The 23,190-nt window shown below is 39.7% G+C and overlaps 2 protein-coding genes across 2 annotated transcripts in view; one reads left to right on the top strand and one right to left on the bottom strand.

The window, feature by feature from the left end:
* The window catches only part of syt6a (synaptotagmin VIa), a 43,464-nt gene extending 36,542 nt beyond the window's left edge, over window positions 1-6,922 (bottom strand). Inside the window, exon 1 of the mRNA XM_051949908.1 lies at window positions 6,693-6,922. The gene's annotated coding sequence lies outside the window, so the exon portion shown is untranslated. The remainder of the gene's footprint in view (window positions 1-6,692) is intronic.
* Window positions 1-23,190, top strand: part of c1qtnf12 (C1q and TNF related 12) — a 208,054-nt gene that overhangs the window by 108,787 nt on the left and 76,077 nt on the right. The window lies entirely within an intron of this gene.

Raw genomic sequence — 23,190 nt, 5'->3', positions numbered from 1 at the left:
GAGAAACATAATTGAAATGCTAATGTTTTGGCACATTCTTGAGAGCCTATTAAAATGTTTGATTGTTTACCGGAGGCTGTGAGGGCAATGGATATTTAATAGTTTGCTTAATCAACAGAGTGAGGCAATAAATATTTGCACATCACTTATTATGAATATGACTGTTAATATCTGTTGTTGTTGTTTGTAGTGGTTGATGCAATTAAAAAATAATGGTTGGGTATTTTGAGTAAAAGCATTTTCATGCATCATTTAGAATGAAGTGGGTCATCTTATTCTTCTTGTTTCCAGTATTTATGCTAACCTAAGCTAATTAGCAACTGGTTGCATCCTAAGTATCCAGCTGGACATTTTGGAAAATATGTCGATTGCCTTTTTATCTTTACAGCACTTTTAAAACAGCCAGAACTGACCAAAGTGCTGCACAGGATTAAAATAGCAAGATAAACAAATGAAGACAATCTGCAGCCAGCAGCTGGTTAGCTTAGCTTAGCTTAGCATAGAGACTGAAAACAAGAGGACAAAGATGGGATACTTCTGCACAGACAAAATGAATCCGCCTACTAGAACTTTTAAAGATCATTAAATAACACATTCTGTCTTGTGTCTTTTGTGCAGATTCAACTAAAAATCTGCAACAATTATCAGCTATTTTAATGTTAAACTGGTGATTAGTGGCATACACATAAAATGATGGACATAGCCAATGTAATGTCAGCCACTGATTTTAGTATTTGGTTGTCTCTGTCTTCGTTTTTTGAAACCATATGTGACGGGTGGCAACTAAATCTCTCTGAGAATTGAGGACACTACATAAGCTACATAATAGGGCTGCAGCCTTTCAATGTGAAGGTAGCCATGCTCTTAAGTATACCCTGCGATGTCATCTATTTTACTCTAAATGGGACCATCCAACCATTCATTATCTATACACCACTTAATCCTCATCAAGGTCATGGCGGGGTGACTGGAGCCTATCTTAGTTGACTTAAGGCGAAGGCAGGGGACACACTGGGCAGGTCTAAGTGGGACCACAATTTACAAAATGGACATCAGAATGTATTTAGGGAAACTAAGGATCGAAACCTTAAACTCATCATAAAAATGTTTACTGAGTTATTAAATCAACTGAGAAGTAGGAACATTTTCTCAATGAATTCTTGAAGCCAGCTTAGCATAAATGCTGAAAACAGCATGAAGCAGCTAGCCTGACTCAGTTTAAAGGTAGCAAAATGCACCTACCAGTAGTGCTGTATAACTTGACGAAAATACCTAATTGCATTTATTCTGACAAATGTTGTTTGATTTTGTATTTTAACTTTGTGCAAGGCAAATATTAGTTGGTTATTGACTTTACATCACAATTCATCAAAACATCAGATACCATCAAAAGCTCACACACGAAAGGACAGCCTGTGATACAACAGTTTAAACCCTGACCACACCTACCAGCACAAATCTCCCTCAATAACATATTATGTCTCATTTGTTTAATCTACATCAAAACTGAAGTGCAACACTAGAAGCAGTCATTGCAAAAGAAATCCTCAGGTACCTGATATCCAAATGTAAACAAAAACGAGACTTTTGTATTTTCTAACTTGTTGATATGAGTGTTTACTCAAAATACACTTTATCCAGTGAAAACAGACAACACATCCATTGTACCAGTGCTTGTTTCTATTAACCTTTATCACTGACATGAAAGTAGTGCAGTTTTTCTATTGAAGTTATGTCATATTCTGTTATATTCATCCTCAAAGTTCGTTATAGGAAAAAACTTGCTGGAAAAAAAACAAGATTTTGACTTTAGACTGTGACGCCTTGAGTGGGTAGAAGATTGACTTGGTTGCATTTTTGAACAAAGCTCAAATGTGTTTTTCAGCCTTGAATATTTCTTGTGTCTGTCTGCTGTATTTATGAAATTATGAGGGCTCAGAAATGCTGGAAAAAATCATGCAAATTAAAAATGCAACATATCAACCAACCCCTATGTACTCTGAGGGGCTGTAATTCATAACATGAAGGTAATATTTTGCATGGCCTCAATAAATATGTTAAAGTTAGTATGCATAAAATGTTTTTAAAAACTGCTGATTCTCACGGGGGCTTTTCATTGAATGACCCTTTCAGTTGGTTGAAAATTGGTACGAGCCAAAAAAAAGTAATCCAGAACACAAACTCTCCTAAAAATGCTAGATTTTGTGTTTTGTTTACAGCAAAACAAAGGAGATAAAGCATGTTATCTGGAGGTGCCGCAAGATGGATTTTGTTACCTTTGGACAGAGCCGGACCAGCTGTTTTTTCCCGTTTCCCCTTTGATGCTACGATAACCAGCTGCTGGCTTCTTGTATGTGATATCAATCTTCTTACCCAAGGTTTTCCTTTATTATAATATTCATAAGCCATTTGTCTTCATCACGCTTTACATTTAAGTCCTCATGTCTGTTCCCAGTCCACTTTTCAAGGACACATGAAATCATGCCCTTATTTAGTAAAAAAAAAAAAAAAAAAGAAAAAAAAGAAGTCGCCACATCAGATTCTCTTTGTGGGAGCAGGACCTTGGTTTGACCTGACCTTCGGCCTTGGGGCCCTGGATGATGGCGGCAAACAGCAAGTCAGCATAAGGAAATGATGCATCCATCACCCAGACGCTGTTGAATCAACCGAGGTCTGACAGTGGCGACTCATGTGCTCCGAAGCCAGTAGCCTCATGATGCATTATGGCTCAGCTGATAACAAGAAAAAGGATGAGCACAAAACATTTCATCATGAGGGGAGCATTATCAAGGTCTAAGGAACTCCAGCACTGCTCAGAAACACGGCTGAATCGCCCCATTTCTCCGTCCATATCTGTGTTGACCCATCTTGATTAATGAAGCTCTATATTCTGTATATACATATATATATATATATATATGTAAAGCATGTTGTTTGAGTTTCTATGGTGCCGTTTGAATGTTCAACTCCACTTTCTCTCCTGTAAAATATGCTGGGATACAACCTCCAACGCAGAAACTGTCCTATCGACTTTTTGGGTTGACTGTTTGAAGAAACCTAAATTTATATTCTCCTGTATACCCAACAAAAACAGAACCAAACAGTGCCTTTAGGCTGTTTTGGTATTGTCTCTGCTGGTGGTGTTTGGGGAAGAGATCAATGTTCAGCAGCATCAGGTTGTGCTGAAACCAACGCGAGTTACAGTAAGAAGCAATGCCTGCGTCCTAATGAAATAAAGGTTTTTAAGCTTGCTACCACTCATGGTGGCCTTGGATTTCAGATTTTTATTAATTTCATTGTATTTATTTTTTTGGGGGAGAGTAATTATGGAGCGATTTTTCAAGCTTATCTTATGTCAGCGATTCCCAACCTGGGGTTCAAGGAACCTCTAATGGGTCATAGGATCAAATGTGAGGGTTCATGCGATGCATCAGAAGAAAGGTTAAAAAGAAGTAAATGGCTCTGCTGCACAGCTCTCCATTTTCTTCTGAAGCAGACAGTTTTGCATTTTGGGTCTTTAAAATGTGTTCAAATGAGGAAAAATGACGTTTGCAGTGAAAAATATCCTGCTTATTGACTCTGAGCACCTAAAATGAAGAGCCACAAGCAGGCAGTACTTTACTTTGACAGTTAACAAGACTACAAATTTGGGAAACACTGTCTTGTGTGACAATAAACCAATGATAAGCAACTTTATGGCAAAATCCTGAACTACTGACTACAAATATAGCTGAAACACAGAGACTCTGCAGTGTTGTGAGGTTGCAGGGCTATAACCACAGATTTTGCTATTGTTTTGTGACATTCATTAACCCTGTCTTGTTTTTGTTTTTTTTGTCTTTTACTGCAAGGGAAAGCGACATTTGAGCTTCACTGATAGGGCTGTGTAGATGTAAAAGCAACGTAGTGCAAATTAATTTCACTTCCTCTTTCACAAGATACCAGCCAAACGAATGACCGATTTTTCTGCTTTCATAATTCCCTCAATGTTAAAATGTGACAGTTCACAGAATAATGTGTAACACTGGTGTTACTGTAGGCAGATGTGCAGCTTTTGCCATTGTCGGGATATAAAAAACACCAAAGATTCTTACTAAGCATGAAGGATAGTGGATAACAGTGTCCCAAGCATTTACTATCAATCTTTAAGTGGGCTGTTTTACAAATCCTGATAGCTAAAATAAATAAATTACGCAAATACATTGTGTCTCATCCACCTCATTCTGCTCATGTTGGACGGCGGCTCACACCTGGGCTCAACAGAGCAACGTGTCGCTGCATTTCAGAGTGAAAACTAGAAGCTGTGAATATGTTTCTGCACGCTGATGAGAGGGTAAAACAAAGACAGAATAATGTTACACACATTCACTAAACTCCAACTCTCTCCTCCTCACTATCACAGATCAGTGTACAAAACCTTAGCTGCTAATTAAAGTTAATTCCTTGAGCATCTCGGTAAAATGCTTTCATTTCAGGAGTCAATTATGTCTGATAGTTTTAAATATGGATCTTCAGGATTTGGATCAAGAAGCCTGTGATAAATAATGATGTGTCAGATTCAGTAGCTGGTGTTGTTGCAAAGTTTTAGAATAAGGGTAAAAAAAAATCTTCTCCTCTGTGTCCTTAGTGTATCTTTACAAATGTAGCTTGGATTTAAGTAAACTGTAAAAAAGTATATTTAAGTTAAAGTGTTTCTTTTTGTTTACAGAGAGATTTTTCTGAGATGGCGGGTGAAAAATTTGATGAGAAATTTGTTCGCTGTGGAGCTTCACAAATCCCAATAATTTGCCAAAATGGATCCAGTGAGCAGAACCCATCCGTATTTTCCAGACAGCCATTTCTATTTCAGTTGCAGCTTTTCTCAGACATTTTCACATCATAAACACTGTTTTTTCTCTCTCTCAGGTGTCTTATTTAACATTAGCTTCCTGCGCATCCACTAAACAAGCACAATCATGGTCAGCGTAGCTTATCCTCTTGTTTACCAGAGCAATATTGTTTCCCCTCATGACAGCCGGGGTATTGATCCATGTCGCAGGGCTGTCAAAATTCAGCCCAATTTCATATCGTATTGAAACAAAGTGTTCCTGGAAGGAGGGCCGTCAGAGAGCTCAGCATTATCTCACCCATCCTGCAGCCGTGTACTCCCAGCTGTGTGCTTTAGTGGGTTTATCACACCACCGTGCGCTATTGTTCGCACGCTAAGCTCCCGCACAGGGACGCTTTACAGTCCAGCCTTAGTGAGTGACATTTTAACAAGAAGTCATAAAACATGTCACAGGAGAGAGGAGAGAAGACAAAATGCCAGAATCCCTGAATCCGCTTGCAAAGAAAAGCAAACGGCCCCTGCGGCTATCCTGATCACACACAATCATGTCAACGCCGCTCACTGCACACACACACTCATACACTCACATGCATGCATGCACTCAGTCACATGTGCTTTGTAACCATGTACATACACACACACACACACACACACACACACACACACACACATATACACCGCCTGTCAGGAAGGCCACCGGGGCCCAGTCATGGCAGGAGCCAGCAGAAAACTGATAAGGCTGGGTGGATTTGTTTAATTCAGCCTTCTCCCAAAGCTCCTGCTGCTGCTGGGGGGGAGAAAAATATACAACTGCACTGTGGGGACAGGTGAAGGGAAGCAGGGGTTCCAAGTGAACCGCAGAGATAAACATAAACAGGATTAACGCTCAGCTCGACAGAACAAGTTGTACATTTTTGTGGCTGATATTTCCTCACACTCTTGCCGATAAATTCAAGGCAGGAATCTGTGCTTATTATCAGATCTGAAGTACTTTAAATCCAAAGTGACAACATGGCAGACAGTGATCGGGAAACCACAATTTCCCCCTCACTCAGAATGACATGAGGCACAGGCTATCCTGCTGTATCCGTCCCCTGTTAGCCCCACAGCTCTGGTGCTTCATCAAAGTGTCATGATGCACGCTGATCAAACCCAGCAAGAGCGAGGAGGGGGCCAAAAAAGTGACATAAGCGTGTGCAAACAGAAGCAGACAGAGACACAAATGGAAAACACGCACTCACACACAGAAAGCAGTGACCTAACTTAACATTTTACGCTATGCAGCTGAGTAAGTCCTTTCACCTCCGCCGTACAGGTGGAGCGACGCACATAAGGCATTAGTTCAGTTGTTCAATAATTGATAAAAGCTGTGGAAGAGGACAAGTCAATATCTCAATGATTTCTCCGGTGTTTAGGCAGAGGTGTGTAAGATACAGGCGGAAAGTGCAGCTGCAGACATCCACTCTGATCAAATATTAACATGGGGTTTCATAAATGATACAGAAGAGTATGATATAGTCAGAGAGGCAGCCAGAAAAGGAGAAGTAGTTTCTTGTCAGCATGCAATATTCAAAAGTCAATACTCAGTGTTAGATGAAGATTACAAAATGAGAGGTTACAACAGTATTAAGGACGAAGCAACAAACAAAAAGCCCCTGCTGCTCTGCATCTGTCTCTGCATCTGAGCGTGAAGCACCGCGAGTCTCACCCTCTCACATCCCCCCACAAACTGACAACCTGTTTCACAGCGCTGAAACCAAGCCGGAGAAATCAATCGTCAAAAGCGAACAAAGAAGGAAAAAAGGCGCTCAAAGCATCAGATTTGAACCACTGATTCAATCTGCTGTGACAGTTATGTACTCACCAGTGACAGTGTCTCTCACTTTTTCCTCTCTTGATCCTTCACTCTCTCCCACTTCTCTCTCCCTCTGTTTCTCTTCTCCTCTCTGCCTCTCTCTTCTTCCTTTTTTTCTCCCCCCTCTCACTCTGTCCTCCCGATCCTCTCCCTTGCCTGCTTCTGAACAGAATGAGCCTCCACTGCACTCAGGAACCCTGTTTCTATGGCAGTGTGAGCAAGCAAGCAAGTCAGCAGGATACTGTAGTGCAAATGTCTAGGGGCAGATCCCTCACTCAGCCCAGCGAACAGTCAAACAAGCTGAATAGCCTCTCACTTCAACCCTGTTGTGCTAAACCACCCGCAAGCCACTTTAACTTCTGTTGGGGAGCACATTTGTGAGACTAAACATGCAGTGATGGAGAGCAACAAAACAGAAAACGGTAAGGAAATTCTCTCCCTGAAAGCGCAGGCAATGCAGCAAAAAGAAAGTAAACATGCATAAGTTTAGGAGCATGAATATTGATGAGGGTGTCCTCATAAATATCAAAGCTTTTCTGTGAATAGATGTCCAGATAACACATTCAGAGAGATGTTTTATTTCTACATAGAATGAGATTAGGCAAATGCACCATGAAGGATCAAAAGGGAGGCTTTTTTTTTGATGAGTAACACATACAAGCCAATGCTTTGTTCTGTGTCAAAAGAGCCTGCGGTAAGCCGCTGTGATGAACACATGTACATCCACACAGTCCTTCAAGAGGCACACACCATTGATTTAATAAGTATGGGAGAAATTGCGCCCCAATCTGCAGTTCTGACCATGGCCATGCGACATATTGCAGCACAATCAGTACAATCTTCAACAAAGAGAGGGAGAGGGAGAGAAGGAGGGGAGAGGGAAAAGTGCAACCCCCAGTCTTCCCTCTATCTAGAGTAGCATCAGTTCCAGAGGCTCCGACTGCAGGAGCACCTTGAAATCAATTGGCTGTGCAACACGGGCAAAATAAAGAGAAATTAAAAGCATTTGAAGCACCGCACACATGTATGAAATGGTGCAGTAGGCAAGCGTTCAAAATTGTAATCCTAGATAGCGTGTTCTGGATAGCATGAACAGCACAGAGCCATCAAGGGAAAGGGTTTCTTCGCTAACTGTTACAGTAGCTACTGCATTATGCATTGCTCAGATATACTCCTGCAGAATGTTTTAAAACTCCAGCATGGCAGTGAAAGATTACTGACTTGTCCTTGATTCATATTTTATCTTGGAAGGAATCAGTTCATCACAAACGTCTCAAGACCATCCTCCCACAAACAGCAGCAGCAACAACAAATTATGTCTTTTTACATTTAACTGATGAAGTCCTCTAGTGGTTGTAATTATATTGAGTGAGAGAGGAAGTCAGATGATGTCATTTTGCAGATGAGAAGTCTGTAAGGAGGAGGTCAAAGGGGACTAATGAGTTAGCAAAACAAAGGCCTTTAACTAGGGATGACCCAATCAAGTGTGTTTGCCTCCTGAGTAGTTTAATATCTAGTGACAATAAGTCATCAAATTTTGCTTGAAAATACACACTTCTTTACAGATTCTGTCATAGATTAGTTGTAGTACTTGGTTGTGCCACCAGGCGGAACCTCTTACTGTTTAATATTATAGCAGCTAGAGGAGGCAGGCAGTTATTTGTTGGCAAGCAGAGTCCACTGTGAGGGTTTAGGTCGTAAAGGGGCACCATGACAAAGTCTTCAGTGGTGGTTAATGATGTCCGGCCAGTGCACCTCATAAATCATACTAGGAGATAGTGTTCTTATATTCTGTGACATATTTCACAGTGGCATTTGTGCTTTTTATCATGTGTCAATGGCTTGGCACATAAATGTCAGAATAACAAGAATGTCTAATGTGTGTAATTTATAGTATGACTTGACTATTCAGTGATAATGCTGAGAATTTGGAACACCACAGCGAATGTGAACAACGGAGTTTAGCTTCATGCTGATACCGATCAGTCAAGGCAGATTGAGACATTCCTAATTTAAAAGCTTCTGGACTGTGTGAGCTGATTTACAGACTCGTTTGCACCCTTGTAACAAGTTGTTAATGAGCAAGTAATATGCAATGCCTCATTTCCGCTCTGCTTTGTTTGGTGTCTGTTTGGTTGTACACGGACTATAACCCATCCTATTAAATACGAGAAAATGCATTTCATCCTGGCTGGAATGAAACTTTTCTGCAACGATAGATGAGAAGCTACATTTATCAGTTTTTTTACCATCCAGTTTAATGGAATACATGCACAAGGAGCATTACAGCACAAAAACATGACTAATAATTACTAATATTGATCTGTAAGGTCTGTAGTCAGTTTGTAAAATATTTTTACTGAACTAGTTTATTTAAAATTTTCACGTTTTGACTGTCAACATAGTCAAGCAGCTGAATAGCATGCTAGCTAATTCCTTTATTCTAGCTTCCAGGTGCACTGTGTGGTTTCGATGAAATTCACTGCAAAATTCCACATTTTTTAGTGCACTCAAGGGAAATTCTAGACCAGTAAAAAACATAAGCGGGAGTTTTGCAGACACATTAGAGATCAAGGAAAAAAATGTGAATGAGGGTGAAGGGGGCAGTTTGAGCGGTACCAATGGTAAATCTGGCACATGCTTTCAGTTTATGCTAACAAGCTAAATTCTATCAATCTTTTCCTAGAATCACAGACATGGTAAAGTTTGATAATTTTAAGTGTTTGTTTTACGTAAAAGTTTCTGATGGTCCTTAATGTATTCAATTGTGATGTGCAGCTCTGTTAGAAAGCACATCTAAAATCATAATATTTCACCAAGGTCACTTTAGTCTGCGTGTCATATTTTCAAATTTGCCAAAAAATAATCAGTTTGCTCTCCTTAGATTCTGTAAAAAGCAAAAACAAAAACGAGCCATTAGGACTCAGCTGTGACCAATAGTCAAATGACAAAAATTCAGGAATATTTTGGTTGAACTAAAGGCTGTATTTGCACAGAGCAGAGAGGAGACAAGTATTTTTTTAAATCTGTGGGCACTTGGAGAGATATTTTTCATTTTGATTTTGTTTTTCTTTTTTCTGTAAATTCAACTTTTATTACTTCTTTTATGATTTATGGCATTATAGATGTGTCACACTGCAAAAAAAAGTAGCTATCTCTACTTTTGTACTTTATATTGCAGTGAAAAATGAGCCCACAGTGAGAAAAACATGACTGGAGCAAAATAAAACAAAAACAAAATGCCCAGAAACTGAATGGCATTCAAAGGGTTAAACAAACTATAAACTCAGTCAAGTCCTTGTAATAGTGATTTGTAACTATTCTGGGGTCACATAAAAAATTGCTGTCTTCTTACAGACACAAATAAACAACATTATACGTCATTCAATCTTTAGGACCTGTTGAAGGTTGACTGCGTCGTTTTTAGCTCATTTCTAAGTTCCCACAGACATTTTTAATCTGCATACTGAGGAACGAGTAAATCAGCTGTGTTATGAAAATTACTGTCTGGCATCAGGAATCAGCTTCAGCAGGACCTGCATCAGTAAACACTTTTGTCTGAGTATGTCGGTCTGATACAAACACTTGACAAACACAGCATAATCCTGCTAAGAAGATTATTGTGATTTTGCTTTACAGCTGTGTTGTTTCATTCTTTAAAAATTAAAATCAAATCGCACTGAACAACAACAAAAGAAGTCTGATATCAAAGAAGCCGATGCGCCCGTAATCTCGTGGTCGTCCAGTCCAGTCACATCACTCAGTTTTACTTGATGTAGCTGCTGCAAACAGCACACACAACAATATCCTTTAAACATTAACAATGCATGACAGATCGGTTTATAAGACGTGAACAGCATGACAATCAGCTGACAGCGGCTGGACGGGCCCTTGATGGGGCATTGATGGGTCTGAGCGGATGGATAGTGATGCCTCAGCTAAAGGTAGACTGCTGATGAACATTAGCCAAGCAAATGCCAGTGTATAGCTGAGCACAATATGAAAGAGCCGCGACTGACAGATGAAAAAGAAATGCTGTCTCAAACATGATTTATCTTCCATTGCGGGATCACACAGAAAGGCTGATGTAATTAACATTTTCAGAACTCTGACATGACATCCCACACATTAGCAGCGTAATTTTGATTAACTTCCCCTATTTTAACTGTGCCCTTGATATAAAATTACAGAATATGGGCTCTTGGGAGCACAGTAATTAAAGGCCAAACGTAACTTTAGGAGGTCAGCGCCGTTAAGTCCAGTTGATACACATGAAACTTGCCACACATACCCACCTATACTTGTGAAACTCACTCGTCTGCCTAATTATAGTGTGATAATTAAAGGGCAAAAATTAAAGCTCAGATTGAGAGCAGTGTTAATAGATTTTCTGACTATTTCGTGGTTCCAAAAAAATCGTAAGCGTAGCAATTCCTTTCTCTTCTTATAACCTCCTTGTAACCTTCATATTACCTTCCATTATTATATATTTCTTAAACTACTAGCATGTTTAAATGTTACTTGTGATTATTTGCTTTCATATGTGCGAGTTAAAATTCATTGTTTTGTGTCTGTGTGTCAAAAAAATGTGAACACTGTTGGCACTAAAATTTGACAAGAAAAATTCTTAAATAATTTCTTCTGTTGTATTTATTTTTGTTTCCAAAAATGTTAAGAAAAACAGCATTTTTTTTAAACACAGCCTTGTAATTTTATTTTTTTAAAAAATGATATTACTTTTGGTCAAAATATAGTCATTTTATATTTGCTAATTTTAGTGTAGTTTTATTGTTTTGCATTTTTTTAAAAATCTTTGTGTCTTCTACACATTTTAAAGCTACAGCTGCTGTCAGTTTTGCATGTAATTACCCCAGTTACAAGTGTAGATTTCATTCATCACGAGGTTAATGGAAGGAAGCGCCACGTCCCTCTGCTCTACAGTGATACAACAGAGGACTCCCCTCACTAAATACAGTTAATGTTGTCCTCTCCAAACTCAGTCTGTCTTCACAGACAGAGTTCATCTATGCTCACTTAGCATGAACATCATTTATGCTACCTGTTGTCTCAAATAAGGAGCAGCAACTCATTCATGAGATGATTCAGGAGCTGCAGTGTTTGATTCTGTAGATACTGTAGCTGCAGCAGTGCAGTAGGATTTTTTGCATTTTGTTATAATTCTCATTTTAAAACACTCTTAAAACTGTTTTAGCTTTCATTTCAAGTTGTGCTTCTATCAACCTAACACAAAACAATTCTATACTTATGCTCCTTTTAGCTTAGCTTTGGTGTCCAGCGTCGCCTGTACAAACAGAAAGCCAAACCCTCTGTGACATCACTCAATCTGTTCTTGAAGAATGATTTTAAAGCTCAGTATGGCAGCTCCAGTTATCAGGGTCTTAGCAGTGCCTGACTCCTCCTAACTTCTGGCTTATCCCAAAATGAGCAAACTGTTGACAGGTTGTTATAGCTAAGGTAGACCACTGAAAGAGAAGTAAGAATACTTTAGAAAATAATGCAGTGACCATTTGCTGATCGTTAACATATGTAGTAAACAGAAAAACACCTGCAGTATTTGGTGTAGCCACTTTTTGCCTGTAAAACATTACCACTTCCAGTGTACTTGGCATTTCCAGCGTTGCAGGCATCTTTGAGAATCATCTTGACACAGTTGTTCTGTGGGTTTAGGCTCTCTCAGGGCATTTCTCAAACCACCTCCTACACCCTCTCTGCACATTTCCACTCTGTTCATGTGGAGGGTCTGACACATTTAGTGCCATCCCAGGCCAATTAATGAGGAGTGAAAGTGAGTTATAAAACCCTCCACTAGTCCGCATCAGTGCAGACTTGCTGACAGTGTGCCACCCACTGTTGCATTTGTCACAAAACATGCTCCATACAAATGTAAGGTTAAAGTGACTACCTGTACATTTACTTGTAAACACCATCTACAACGTAAAGGTTAAGTTATATTTAGGGTCGAATCAATCCTTCTGGAAAATGGTAGATACAGCTGATTGCCTGTAAAGCATTGTACATTTACAGGCACTGTTGCCAAAACCAAGCAGCTTCTCAGAGTTAAAAACAAGTTTACAAGAAAAAGTAATGCCACCAAAGAAGCTTGGGAGTAAGTTTCATTTTCTTTGTGTTTCTGTGGGAAGTTCATCCTAAAGCTTACTGCTCTATTTATTCCCTTAATGCCTAAATGAAAGGTTCAGCTGTGAGTGTGACTACAAACAGAGCTACACTCTGTGATGGAGTGGGAGGTTTGAGGGTCCAGTTGAGAAAGGCCCTTAGTGTCTTGTGTCTCTTCATGCAATCCCAGACTGACGCTATGATGTTAAGTTCATGGATCTGTGGGGGCCAGACCATCTGTAGCAGGACTCTTTGTTCTTTTTGAGGCTGGAGATAGTTCTTTATGACTCTGGCTGCATGTTTAGGGTTGTTGCCATGCAACAAAGTGAATTGGGAGTGATCAAATGCCTTCCTGATGGTGCTGGATGAAGGAAAAATGGATCTAAAGAACACAAACTTTTACACAGTACCATGCAAAACACTACTTTTCCCCCAGATCCAATCTGAGTCCAATGTGATACAATTTTCCTTCATGATACACACAGAAGTGCATCAAAGTTATTAATCTGAATTTTATGCTTGACAGCTGCATAACTCAACATTGTATTAAGTGAAACATGGATTTCTGCGTACAAGCCGTTGCTTAATGTTGCGTAGATGATCACATACTGTGTAGAAACTCTCCCATATGGCACTGTCTGAAAAGCAGAGGTCATTGTGGGGATTTAACTATCAAAAGGCCACCATGACAAAGACTTTTGTGATGCTTAATGTCTTCCACCCAGAGCGCATGTGTTTTAGACCAACTGGGATCAAATGTGACAGTGTTCTTACATTCCAGCGACGTGTTATGTTGTGGCATTTTAAAGTTGAACAAATGATTGAAAATTAGACAAATGTGCTGTGTGAATCAAATGTAAGAGCTAACAAAAAGAAGATGGGGAAACCTAATATGCCAACTGAAGCTATGAGTACACTAAATAATTCTGTGGAAAACAGCAACCCAATGGAAGCCTGTGAAGTCCATATAAGGCATAAGACAGGAAGTTTGTGCCCTCTCTTCATCTGCACTCATGTGTTGAAACCTAGGGCACACTGAGCCAAGCAGAAAAAATGCCAGCAGAAATTAAAAAGAGGAAGTGGTCCAATATTTGATGTCACTTCATGTGCATCCTGATTGGGTCTTAGAACGATGGATTGAGGTTTTCCAGAACGAAAGAGGTGTGTTTAGAAGAAATTTGCATAGGTATAAAGGATGATGTAACTCGTTGTGTAGTCAGTTAAAATCTCAAGATTTTGCTCATGTTTGTTCTTACAGCCCCTGTATTGAATGACATCAGACTCTGAAGGCTGCTTGAATACTCTTTCTTGAAAATTTTTTGAAGCATTTAACTTTGGGTCCAGAATTAATTTTTGACTATGGTAGTGTCTACAGATACGGACCCGTACCCGGAGCCTGTGGGCTACGGATGCGGCACTTTCCATTTGCCAGACAGATACGGACCCGTACGCGAGTCTCGCGAGTCAAGAAGCTGCTAACCACTGCAAACTGTTGAAAGGTAAGCAAAGGTTAAGGTTAGGGTTAGTGTTAGGGTCAGGTTTAGGGTCCGTACCTGTAGTACCGATGCTACAGGTCCGTACCGCTAGTGTCTACCGGGAGTCACGTGACCAGATCTCGCGTATCTGATTGGCAAATGGAAAGTGCCGTATCCGTAGTCCACAGGCTACGGGTACGGGTCCGTACCTCTAGCAACAACCTTTGACTATATGTTTGACAAAGCTGCCGGATTATCACTGGCTCTTAGTAGGCACAAATTCTTCTCTTCTTTTATGACACCTTAGTGACAGAGGATGTAAACAGGTTTAGGTTTGTACTGATATGGATTATTTTAAAAATGCCTAGAGACGCCCTAGTCCTGATCAGAAAAAGACATCCTTAATCTGAAATTTTATGAACTGTGTGAGCTAATTCACAGGCTCTTTTGCACCCTTGTAATCAGCTGTTAATGAGCAGGGTGGAAAGGAAATTATTTAGTTGGGCACAAGGTTCCTGTTTTAGTTCCCATCATTGTGAGAATACACTGTCTGCTTATGTGTGGCTCTGAAAGGTTGACATAAATTTTCGCAGTACAAAGTCAGTATTAACATAATTCTTCTCAGCTTACTCTTTGTAAAGGGAAAAGACTGTAGCAGAGTCTGCCTCAGCGGACTGAAAGAAATCGTGGCTAGTGTGAGATCAGAGAGGAAGTTACCCATGTGGCCTACAGTAATGAGGGTCATGACATGATGCTGAAGCAGAACACACGGGGCCTTTCACTAGGCCTTTAGTCCATATGGTCCAAATCACGGAGGCCCACGTCTCGCATAGCTGCTACAGTATTGCTTGTATTGCTCTTACTGAGACATACAACATTGTGCAGTTCTATAATGTATTCACTTAGTGGATGCACTGATGCAGCATCCATTTGTTTAGTATTTCACCTGGAGAAGGCACATGCAGCGAGCCAACTGAGGCGTGAGAGGAGGCATGTACTTTCTCTTTTTTCTTGCAAGAGGAAACTGATTACAAGAGGAAGCTGCAGGCGATGAATTATCCCCTCGGTTGATGATGATGATGTTGAAGACGGCCCCAAGGACCGTCACAAGAGCAGCCAAAGCACCACCATCATGGTGAGCAGAAATACGTACTCCTTGTATCAGTTGGACCGGCAGAGAAACTAGTCAGTATGGTGCCGATTTACACAGCTATGCCACAGTAGAGAGTCCAGCATGATAAATTACTGGAAGCAACAGAAGAAAGATAGAAAAACAGCAGTACCCAGAAACACAATGAAAAGTTAGTCCTGCCACCCAGGTGGTTTGCCAACCAGGGGAAACTGGAGAAACAGTGAAAACACACAGACATGAGATGCAAGCTAATATAGATGTGGAGGAGTGTGCTGGAGCAAAATAGAAACTAAGGTTCACCTGTAAACATACAGAACCAGAAGACAGAATTCACCTTACGATGCATGGAGGGGCAAAGTTATCTCAGTAACCTGAGCATGTGCATTTGACTGCACAAGTGGATTAATGCTGATTTGGTGGCGCTCAGGGTTGATTTCTACCCAACGAACCAAACGCAGAAATATTTATGCTGCATGTAACTGTCTGCAATGAAGGGAGGAGAAGACATGTCGCTGAGTTGTGACTGCAGTTCTTATTTACTTCACCTGAGTATTCATATTTTATGCAACACTTCTTACTCCACTACATTTATCTTTTATACTTCTCAGACAAAGGTTTTTATTATACTTTTTTTTAAAAAGCTTACAGTTTTGTACGGAATGAACCTTTATTTCATTTGCCTTCTCCAATATCTTGTGACCTTTTGGGGGGACTTGACCCCTATATTGGCAACCACTGACCTGCTGTTTACACACTGATGTATCTGTAATAATAACACAATAATATCTAGTAAGTAATATATAGGACCCCTCACAGTGCAGCAGAGTGATCAATTTTATTTTGATTCTCAGAGCAAATTTTGCTGACAATATTTCTCTACTATTACTAACACTACATGGGCGTTTTAATGCAGGATTTTGAGCATTTTTGCATTCGTGTATTGATGGTTGCACTCATGCATAGGATCTGAACACTCATTCAACCTACTGACTTACTGAAACTGCATGAAGCTATTTGCAAGAAGGTAAGAGATTAAAAGACGAAGAGATTCCCTGATGATTCGGTCAAATGTGTGGCATTATGTGGGATATCAGTGGCTTTACCGCTGAAAGTCTCTTGACCCATGCTTGTGTGAGTCGATCTTATCCGCTATTAAACATGGCCTCAGGCGGCCGGGAATGAAGAGGAAAACAGCGTTATACCTGCAATGGCTTCTTTCAGTTTTTTAAATATACATATTTTTTTACATCGTTCTAATGAAAGATGAGGACGTCACTTTATTAACAGCTTCCTGACCTTGTCTTTGATCAGTACTCCCATGGTGTTTCTCATGATGTTTGCAGCATTTCCCTTGGGATTCTTTGTGAGTCAGTTCTCACTACCAGACTTACAGTCTGTTTGCTCTAACCTCAGTCTAAATGTTCAATGTTATTCTTTAATTTATTTAAAATATAGCTGAGATGCATGGACACATATACATACATATATGTGAAAACAAACAATACACAATAAATACAAAGAAACAGAGAAACATCAATTTGAGCATTTTTGAGATGCTGCAATTACAGAAAACAATTCAAAAACAGAAACTCTACAAGTCACACAGAACACAGTAGGAAACCACAGAAGTTTTCAGAGTGCACTATTAAATGATCCTCAAGTCCAGAAAAACTTAGGCCTATGCGCTTCCATGGTTTATGGCTCATTGAGTTTACTATTTGTTGTAAAAAAGAGTTTGATTAGCATGATTCATGACACAAGACGTATTTGCTGCTGTTTTAGCATCAGCCTTTTGCTGCCCACTAATTCAGATAGCAGGACATAATAATGTGAATCACTGAATTGCAATGTCAAAACAAACAAAAACGAGTATATTGTTAGGATGTCAGCCCATAAAAAACAACCCCGTAAGTAATTTGTGCAGAGCTATGTTTTGTTGTGACAGACCCATCCAGTTGCTGAAGTAACTGTGATGTATTCAAAGGAGAAAGTGAATTGAAGTGATGTAGTTTTTACATCTGCAAAGTATGTGTTGGGAGGTGGTTGGGGTGGATCTATGGGTCAATGAAACATTTGACTTACCAAAAGACGGTTTGTTTCTATTAACCACAACCTTTCCATTGCCTTTACTACATTATTGTCTTAACCATGACAACGAAAATTGTCTATTTTACACTAAGCTTAACCGAACTGTCGCCAGCAGGGTCACTAATTCAAGAAATGCTCCCCCTTTAACTCGTATTGAGGAATGAGGTCACGTAATGTACGTGGTCATTTAGGTTGGAGAAGCAGAATATTCTGTCATTAGCTGTGTTTTAATGACAGACTTTTATGTGCATTTGTATGTACCGCATTAAAAAATCATAAGAGAAAGGGTGAAATTCTAAAAACAAAGTTCTTGTGCCATTCTGACGTAACTGTGGATAGCATTCAACATGTTCACTACCAGCTGACATGAGAGAAGAATTACAACGTTCCTGACAGAAATTATTTCCTCAAAAAGTGTTTTGCAGCATTTACAAAATTTGCTTTAAATTTACTTGACAACAATGCAGAGTACAACACAAGTGAGTACACATCTGTGCAATGCATTTTAAATGTCAGATGATGGGAAATTCAATACTTTAAAGAGACTATATTGAAATTGCCAGCCTATGAAGTAAAAACTTAGTACAACAAAAGTAAATAGACCTGTTACGTACAACTTAGAAAATGTGTGATCAGTAAAACAAAATTATTCATAGCTGAGACTTCCCATTAGGTTAATTACATGAACATGGCAATACGATGAGCTGTAAACACTTCAAGTTCCTCTGTTTTGGAGTTGACATCTGCATGTCCACATCATGGCTCCACAGGCTAAAACAACTTGTCAAAGGAAATGAGGAAACTAATACCAAGACTTCACAATGATGGAAATAGATACAGGAAACCAACCAGGTGACCAACTCAAAATGAGCTGGAACACAGTTTTCAGTAGTAATCATGAGGTATAGAACAATGCATAGTAACACCAATCAGAGCCACAACTAAAGTAATGCTATGAACACTGAAATACTTGCGATCTAGCTTAGAATGACAGATGGGCAAGTGCTTTAGACTTGGCACAGGGGTTATCAATGAAAGTTTCTCTGAAATCACAGATGGTGTGAAATACAGTAAACGACATCAACATGCATCAAACTCTATGGATGCCGTTCAAGAAAAAAAACTTGCTCGCTCTTTGGAACAAAACTGAAAGATTCAACTTGATTAAGCTTAATGAATGGTGGGAGCACATTCTTTAGTCAGATAATGGTGAAGATTTCTCTTTTTTTTGTGTCTCAGTAGGGATCTAGCCTGTTTGATGTCCATCTGATCAGGACTACCACAGTACATGCATAGTCCTGACAGTGCAGTGACAAGGTGGGAGTGTGATGATCTGGGGTTGACATCTGTAGATGCCAACATTAATGGTTGTGGACATTCCAAAATACAGGCTGACAACATAACTGCAGTCTGCAAAAGCTTGGCAGAAGAGGAATATTCCAGTACAACAATCCAAAACACACTGCCAAAATCACATGAAGCTTTCTAAAGAAAGAAAAGAGAAAACTATCCTGGACAAGTATGTTGCCTGACTTGAATCCCATAGAACACATTTGGGGGGTTTTTCAAAAAGAAAAGCAAACCAACGCAAGCCCTCCAGCAAAGAGCAGCTGAAAAAACAATGTGTCTGAAGAATAGCAGAACATCTTTACAGGAATTTGGTATCCCCCGTACTGTGGAGGATTGAGCGTATCATCAGAAATAATAGTGGACATAGGAAGTACTGAAACATAAAAGAATTTATCTGAGTAATGAAAGGTTGACTGACTTTTCTTGCACTAAGTTCCCACTGTGGAGCCTGTATTTTTAGTATAGTAAATCAAAATTGTTATTTTTTAGAATAGTGTGTTAACTTAGCGTTAACACACTTATGGAAGGGTGATACAATTTTTAATCATATTTCAGTGAGGTTGCACAGGGATGATCTTGCTTCTCCTGTGTGGTTTATATAATCAGAATTGTTGCTTTTTAAACAGTTGAATGTTGCAGGCCAGTTGTCTCTCTCTGTTTGTGAATAGTGTCAAACTTTCCACACAGGGGCTTTTATTCACTTTTGTTTATTTTTCCATACTACTTTCCAGCCTGCTTGTTTGTTCAACTAAATGAGCATTTCCCCTACAGGTAGCACATGCACGGGCAATTCTTTTTCTAGGAAAAGAAAGAATGTTTTCTTCTCCCTAGCTGGTTTAATTTGAGATTTTCTCACGACTCCTTCTTGCCTCTCACACAAGGACATAGACTAAATATTCTCTGAGGGGAAGCTCTTGCGGCTCATCCACTCCTTATTGCTCTCTTCATCCTGAAAATGTCAGAGTGCCATGGCACAGTGTGCTCTACTTTTAAAGGGAAGGAAGGAGAGATCATCTGATTGGTCCAATACCTCTCCCAATTAAATTTTATTTCTTAGCCCGATGAGTTATAGCTTTTCACCAGAAAATGATCAAAAATCTATCAGCGCTTACAGCCTGTGCTTTGTGGAACTGTTCAAAAAAAAAACTTAAGCCTTTAATCCTTGTTTGCAAACCAGATGGTCCTGGGAGGCAGATCATTCTTTGAATTGTGCTGAACAAATAAACATGAATTAGTTTGATTCTGCTATAATATAGTATCACAAGTCAGATTTAGACAAAGCTTGAAGGCATAGTATTTATTTGTTCTCATTTTAAACCTCTTAAGTTGTCTTTGAATCTGAAATGTTCTAGTTCATCACAAATCTGGCTGAACATTTTATTCTTTTAGGAGGGTTGACATGGTTCCTTACTCTCGGGGAATGTGGAGAAATCGATGTCCTGAATACATACATAACTTCAAACTTGCTTCGGTATATCCAGCAGAGTTGGTCCTCACTGGAGATGCACTCGGCACAATTCATCTTTCTAATGAACTATAAATCAAGAGCCTCCTGTCCTGTTAGGCCTCAGCAACATATTGGATCTGCTTATGACCGGTAGCTCAGTGAGAAAATCTAAGCAGAGTTCAAAGGGATGTGAGCTCAGGCTGGAGGGCTGTGTTCCCCGGAGGCTGATGCCTGGAGAATGAAATGAAATCAAAATCCACCCTGGTATTCACCTGAGGAGGTTTAATACAGCCCCTTGAAATCCTTCTATGCATCAGCAAGACTGACCTGAAACTGCATGGTAACTCTGAAAAGACGGGAAGAAGGTTAAAGGAGATTTAAGCAGGCCAGGACTCAAGCGGGGCTAGACAGAGTGGAGAAAAGGCAAGAGAGTATGTTGAGGGAATGAAGAACTGAAGCTATTATCAAGGAAATATCAGTACTGTCTGTCAATGACCCTGATAGCCCTGTCTCCTAGAAATTGTTTCTGTACATTTTGAATTAATCATTTGTATTGTTTTCTGTCAGTGTAATTACAAAACCACAGGAACCCATAGCCATTTTAGCGTCATTTCACTACCTTTACTTCTTAGCAGTTATCTTGGTCATCATATTGGTTAGTCATACATGTTGTATCTTGTTTCTTTGTTTTGTTTTTGTATCTAGGCTAACCAGATCTCCCATCATTTGATATGATAATCATTGCAAACAGTGTAGACAAACTATTATATCAAGTAAAAGTTACATTTTGTATTTGTAAATTGCTGTGTTTGTACATGTATCTCACCATGAAATGCTGGCAGCAGAGATATTTGCATAATCGTTTAAATGAGATTGCCTGGGATCTGGCAGTATTATCACCAGTATCAGCATGCATATTTATGTGTTTGTCACTGGTAAACACTTGTTTATGTTGTTTTTACTGTGCTTGTCATTTCCCTTATTTTTTCTATGGCTTACAACTGGCAGCCGAGCACCTAATTTTGTGCCCTCTCATGTGGGTACATGTGCTGGTATGATGATAATGAACCTAAATCTTTGTCTTTTTGAATCACCAGCATTACAGTGTTGCTTTTTTCATCTACAGTAGCCCACTTGCAGAGGTACATCTTCAGAAGAGACAATGCAGGCAAATGTTTGGGTCCCTTCATTTCCCCGAAACAACTGTCCCCCAAAGGCCACTTTTCCTGATGTGTGGGGAGTCTAGTCCTGCCACCGCCTTCTTGCATACTTTAAACCACAAGTTTTGAATCATTTCAACAAAAACAAAATGCATTATCTTGTGTAAAATCTGTCAGGCACATTGCGACAGTTAATTAACACATCTGGCAAGTTGCAAATATACTGATACTGAAAGCATCAGTAATATATTCAGTGGCGGCATCAATAGACATGATGGTTACAATTAGTCTCTAACAGCACTTCTGGAAAGACAAGCCTGCATTAAAGGAAAAGAAAAAGTCTTTTGATTTAACAAGAACAACAATCTTTCTCTCGCTTTAACCAAAGTGTTTTTGTTGCTTAAACTTCACCGCAGCTGGGATGCTGATCTCTGCTGTGAGACATCAGCAAATGCCCACCACTCACCCCAGCCTCCTGTGCGGTTCATGAATGTGGAGTTTCGTTCATTCAAAAAGCTGTTGCAGTGCAGGTGAATCTAGGAGCGATCGCATTAAACCTAAAAATAATTGAGAAAACCAGTCAGTCTGTGCAGGTGTGGTTAGTGGCTGTGTATTACTTGAAAGCTGTCCAAGGATCTGATGAAACACTAGGCGTGTTAACATGCTGGTGCCGCACACACCTGCCTGCAACCGATCCAGTTTGTTCATATTTTTTTGCCATTTTTTTTCTACGGTGAACATTACAAATAGCTGGTGACAGCTGCTGGTAGCTCACAATGAACATATTCTTAATTCCAGTCACCATTGTTCTAATGGCTTCTGTTCTCAGTGGGGTGTTATGGTGATTTTAAAGGGTGACAATGTTAGCTTTATTGGCTGCTAGTTTGAGCTTGACTGAGGTTAATTTTCTGGGTGAGAGTCAAATTTGTGAGGCACAAATTTTAGGGTTTGAGGTATGCCAGAACACCTAACACAAGCAATGAGGCCAACTCATTTCCTGAGATAGTTACATTGGCCAAACTAAGGGATTAGACCTCACAGTAAAGACCTTCTCTTTTTAAATGTTAAAACTGTTGGAACATGCAAAAATAAGGCACAAATCCAACCCTTGCCTTCAGACTGTAAGTTAATCAGTCAAACAGTGGTATATTAAAGTGAAATAAGAGTATGATTGTACTTTTTCCTTCTCATACTCAAAATAGAAGCAATAGCTTAATTATCTTCTCCTTTGCAGAGATGGGTCATGAATATTAAAGAATATTTTAAAAGGTGCCTGTTTAAAATCAAATCAGGTTGAAACAGTAAAAAGTCTGACTGTGAAGTAGCTACAGTTGATACAATCTGGTAGGATTACGCTAACTGCCTTTGTGAAATCAAGGACCCATTATTGTGAACATTATGGCTAATTTTAGGTTGTAAATCTGCCACTGTTGTCGCTGTAAACTGCATTACATGCCGTGTCACAGATAGTGTGACAGTAACGAATGTTCTTGGGGCTTACAGAAGACTGGATTAAGTTTAAAACCCAAGGGTGGAGGGCAGCTGGCACTTTTCTCTGCGCTAATACAGATAAAAGTTAAGCACAGAAGCCAGCAGAGTCACACAGGGACATATCAGTTCCCGATCAAGTCAGGCAGAGGCCGGATATTACAGGACTTCTCCTTCTAGTGGTTTGAGCAGTCCATGGAGAGTATTTCCATTTCCTCTCTCAGACTGACCT

The sequence above is a fragment of the Acanthochromis polyacanthus genome, chromosome 6, assembly GCF_021347895.1.
Source record: "Acanthochromis polyacanthus isolate Apoly-LR-REF ecotype Palm Island chromosome 6, KAUST_Apoly_ChrSc, whole genome shotgun sequence".
In the NCBI taxonomy this organism is placed as follows: Eukaryota; Metazoa; Chordata; class Actinopteri; family Pomacentridae; genus Acanthochromis; species Acanthochromis polyacanthus.
The sequence above is the reverse complement of the archived record's forward strand: the minus strand, read 5'-3'. Positions and strand labels throughout refer to the sequence as shown.